This window comes from Topomyia yanbarensis, chromosome 2 (genome assembly GCF_030247195.1).
Source record: "Topomyia yanbarensis strain Yona2022 chromosome 2, ASM3024719v1, whole genome shotgun sequence".
In the NCBI taxonomy this organism is placed as follows: Eukaryota; Metazoa; Arthropoda; class Insecta; order Diptera; family Culicidae; genus Topomyia; species Topomyia yanbarensis.
This window is the reverse complement of record NC_080671.1, coordinates 129,238,992-129,244,252: the sequence shown is the minus strand read 5'-3', so window position 1 is coordinate 129,244,252 and position 5,261 is coordinate 129,238,992.

The window sequence follows — 5,261 nt, the reverse complement described above, 5'->3', positions numbered from 1 at the left end:
ACGAAACGCATCGGAGAACGGTTCCAGACTGGTTTGCTCTGAAAGGAGAACAATCCGCGATTTCCGGAGAGTATTCAGATGGCGCTGAGGAGAAATTTGCAGCTGGAGCGGAAGTCAATGAAAAATCCGGAATTATACACGAAAGTGCGAATGAAAATCGAGGAATATGTGCAGAAGGGATACGCTTACTTGGCCATAAAAGAGGAGTTGGAGAATTCCGAAGCAGGGAAAGCGTGGTACTTGCCGATAAATGTCGTGCTGGAATCGAAGAAACCGGGAAAAGTGCTATCGTCTGGGATGCTGCGGCGATGGTTCAAGGTGTTTCGCTCAATATCAAGCTGCTGAAGAAACCGGACCTACTCGTACCGTTAGTGGCAGTAATTATAGGGTTCCGTGAGCGGAGAATCGCCTTCGGGGGCGATCTCAAGGAAATGTTCCATCAGCTGAAAATTATCAAGGAAGATCGTCAAGCCCAGCAATTTCTCTTTCGATCCAATCCCAAAGAGGATCCTAAAGTTTACGTGATGGACGTAGCTACATTTGGGTCGACCTGCTCGCCGAGTTCCGCCCAATTCGTAAAAAATCGGAACGCCAAGGAGTATGCAAGTCAGTACCCTGAAGCAGTCGATGCTATAATCAATCGGCATTACGTCGATGATTATTTCGACAGTGTCGACACAATCCAAGAAGCAGTGCAGAGGGCGAAACAGGTGAAGCTTGTGCACAATAACGGGGGCTTTGAAATCCGGAACTGGGTTTCGAACTCTCCAGAGGTATTACGAAGCTTGGGCGAAGACAAACCGCTCGTGGCAGTTCATTTCAACCAAGACAAGGGGACATTGCGAGAACGAGTGTTAGGCCTAGTTTGGAACCTTATTCTCGACGAATTTTCGTTTTCTACGAGACAGCGCGAAGAGGTCGATCAATATTTACATGGTGATAAGCGACCGACGAAAAGAATTGCTATGAGCTGCGTTATGGGGTTCTTCGATCCTCTGAGGCTGCTGTCATTATTCACGATTCACGGGAAAATTGTCCTGCAACATCTGTGGCGAAAGGGCTGTGATTGGGACGCAGTTATGGACGACGAAAGCTGGAAGCTGTGGAAACTCTGGGTTGATTTGCTGCCCGAGGTCGAAGCCATCCGGATTCCACGCTGCTATATCGGGAATGCTGTATCGACGGAGATCGAGTCGCTCGAGCTCCACATCTTTACGGACGCTAGCGAGCATGCTTACGAGTGTGTGACCTATCTACGTGTGCTTATCAAAAAAAAGTAGCTCCACTCAAACGGCAATCAATTCCTCGACTAGAACTTATGGCATCGTTGCTCGGTGCCCGGATATATCGAACGATTGAGCGAATTCTTACGCTGCACATTACGCGCTGCGTTCTTTGGACTGAATCTCGTACGGTTTGTTCTTGGCTCCAGTCGGATCAGTACAAATATAAGCAATTTGTGGCATTTAGGGTGGGAGAGATTTTGGATTTGACTCATGTAGTGGATTGGCGTTGGGTACCGACTAAACTAAACATAGCCGACGTACTGACCAAGTGGGGTCGCGGTCCGCCGTTACAAAGCGACGGCGAATGGTTTCTGGGTCCTTCCTCCTTGCTACTTCCCGAATGCCAGAGGCCATCATCACAGTTTCTTTCCGGAGAAATCGACGAAGATGCCAGAAGAGTTGTTCTGTTTCATGAAGTCATAAAGATTGAGGCAATTTCGAGATGGAATAGGCTGCTGAGAGTGTGTTGCGTTTATCGGAAATTGCAAGCGCAAGCAGAAAGGGTTGCCGATACTGACAGCAAAGGCAACGACGAAACAACAATTAATGCTGAGAACTGCACACCCCGCAGTACAAACACCGTTGCAGAAAAACGAACTACTGGAGGCGGAGAAAGTTTTGTGGAAACAAGCACAATGGAACATTTTCTTGTTGAGATGAGCGTGCTGGCGAGCAACCTACAGTTGGCCGCTGGCCAGAAAGCAGAACGAATCCCGAAAAGAAGTGGCCTATACAAATATTCGTCGACGCTCGACGAAGATGGCGTGCTGCGAGTAGATGGTCGACTGGTGAATGCGGAAGCAATGTCCTTCAATCAAAGGTATCCTGTTAGCTTGAGTCGTTTTCATACTGTAACGAAGAAAATCATCCAGTATTATTAGGAGCAGTTTGGACATGCGAATAGAGAAACAGTGTTCAACGAGATACGGAAGAAGTTTGAAATCCCGAACCTTCGTGCAGCAGTCTCTAGAGTAGCCGGTGAATGCGTATGGTGCAAAGTGCATCGGTGCGTTCCACATACTCCGCGCATGGCACCACTGCCAGCTCAGCGTATTACGCCTGGAAAACGCCCCTTCAACTCTGTCGGCGTAGATTACTTGGGCCCTGTGAAGCTGGCAGTTGGACGCCGAAAGGAAAAAAAGGTGGGTCGCCGTTTTCGCTTGCTTGGCGGTGCGCGCAGTGCACCTAGAAGTGGTGCATTCACTTTCAACACAGTCGTGTCTCATGGTTAACATTGCAGTAATGGAGATAGATGAAGGTAAATCCGGAACAAGAAGCAACGCCGGATGTTACGGGCCGGGTTCTGTTACCGCGACTGATCCTGCAAGCTGAGCATTCCTCGGTCGATGGTGACGTTTGGTTTACGCAACTAGCTCTCGCCCGTTGTGTCCGTGTGTGAACTGTCAAAAACCGAAAAAGTTCACATGTGGTTTGTTCTATATTGTACCCAGAAGCTGCCATAGGAAATATTTCGGAATAACCTAAATATTTACCGTATACTTACCGAAAGCTGAAGTAGGAAGGAGAAAAGGAAGATAGTTGGAAAGCTGATCGGAAGAGTGGTTAGCGAGGGAGGAAAATTTGAAAGTAAGAGAGTAAAATTATATGCGAAAGATGAAATTCAATAAAAATTTATATAGCTTGCTCATTATTTCTTTTCGTTCGGAGACGACCGAAAAGTTCCTTCACCAACCGCTATACCTATTTCCGATGGAAGCTTTTAATAATACTGAAAACTCCGATTTCCAAACCATTCTATCAAAGTTCATTCGTGTTCGACACTCTCTTATTTCGTTTAAATACTAGCCGCAAATGTAGAACTTTTTTTTTATTTTGATTATAGAGGTTTTAACCTTAAGATCATTCGCCTCTTCGGGTTAGAAAAATCTCTTATGAAAATTTCTAACCCTATGTGCGGGGTCGGGGCTCGAACCCAGGTGCGCTGCGTACAAGGCAACCGATTTACCAACTACGCTACACCTACCCCCAAGTGTAGAACTATATATTCATAAAATTAGTTAACGCTAGACATTTGAAGGCGACGAAGCGTTCATTTATTCAGGAGACTGTATACTAGGGTGCCAATAGCATGTATATAATAATATTAACATCGAGTTTTATAACAGGACACACCTCGAAAGCATTAGCACCGCTAAAAAAGGTCTATTGAAAATTTAAGCTCAATCGAATAAAAAAAGGATTAAAGTGCAAAAAATTTCACCTGTGAATAAAAAACACCAAAAGGTCTTTAAATATTCAAAATTCTAAGATATGTTTTTTTATTCAATTCGTTTATTTGATAAGGCGCGTTTGCGTTTGCTAAATGGTGCCATTTTTCTTTGTTTTACATTTTGAATTTCTTCAAACTAGGGGGTTCACAATGCTATAAGCACTCCACCACCACTCTTCTTACTGCTGGTTTGTTCGTTTCTATTCTCCCTAAACACAGAAAAAGAACTTCCAAAAATCTGCTTAGATAACGTATAACTGTTGAGCCAAGTTTCAGTAAATTCGTACATATCGTACTCATAGTCTGAGCAAGCCGGGAGATACTCAGAGTTGGTACTGTTCATGCCACCAGCGTTCTGATAGTTATTATTTAAAATAAAGTTGCCAGAACTTCTCGAGATGTTGAAAAATAATGAGCTGGTGGCATTTTCGAACGGAGCTTTTGAGGTGCGGGGGCATGGTTGTCAAATTGGCCGTGATGTGCTGATAACAGATTCTGGTGATTGAATAGAAGTGTTGCTGCGAGTTTCTTGCAAACTGCATTCGGTGTAAGGTTGCGTTCTAAAAAAGGACCAATTGTCACACCGTTTGACCAGAAGTGTGGGGATGTTATATCTTGTTAGTAAACTGCAGGGACGTTTAATTGAAACGAGATGAAAGAAACTGGTCGATCCAGAAACTGGCGAACAGGTTTCATTGGGATTACAGATTCGAGATTGCTCTTATGTAACGATATTTTCCTCTGATTCGTTGGGTAGGAATTTTGTTAAATAGTGCTTGTTTCTTCTATACACCATTTGTTGTGATGGGGTGCTACCAGAAGGGCTGTGTTTTGCTTATATATTAGGGTTGTAATGTTATCAATGGGATTTAGTGGGTCGGCTGTGCTGAAGATACAGCAAATCAAAAAAGCGTTACGACTAATTTTGACGCTTGGGGCTAGGAGTGTTAATAAGCAATCGTTATAGTTTTTCAATGAAATAAAGATTTAAAGCTTTGCTTTAGCAGATTGACATATTCCGTAGATGTTTTGGAAAATAAGGTTATTGTCTCAAAGTTTGCCTATTATGGAAAGAGCTGTGGATCAAGTTAATGGTAAAGATTGTACGAGAGATTTCGGATCACATCTAATCACTAGGCTTCGGAATTATTGCCGAATTCGGTAGAAATGTTTAACAATTACTTTTAGTAACATATTTGGTTCCATTATTCGACTTTTTTGCACTGGGGCCTGTCTGACAAACATAGCGATTAAAGTTCAAAATTGTCCTGCTCAAAAGCATAAGATATTGTCAACCTGTGAGCTTAAGAAAAAAATAACATTCCTAATGAGAATGTCAACCACCCACGTCAAATGTCACCCCTTTTTCTAACGCTTCCAATTAGCATGACGTGTGAAAAATCATGCATCACAAGCAAATAATCGTCCCTCGTCACCGAGAGGGGAAAGCCCCAGTGGAACCAACAGGGACTGGATGTCGTCATAACCAATTCCGAATGACATACCATCGACGGTGGGGCAGAAACTCGAACACAGTGTGAAACGTGATTGATGATATCATCCGAATATTATAATCATCATCATTTTCATTCAACCCGCCAAAGTGCAAAGCAGGAAACATCGTCCTGAGAAGGGTGAGAAGTAATTAAACTGTTGCCCTCTAGCTTTTCTCACCTTCCATCCTTGCTCGTTAGCGCAACAAATCAGAAGTGTCGGATAATCCACCACCTACTCCTGGCATAAAT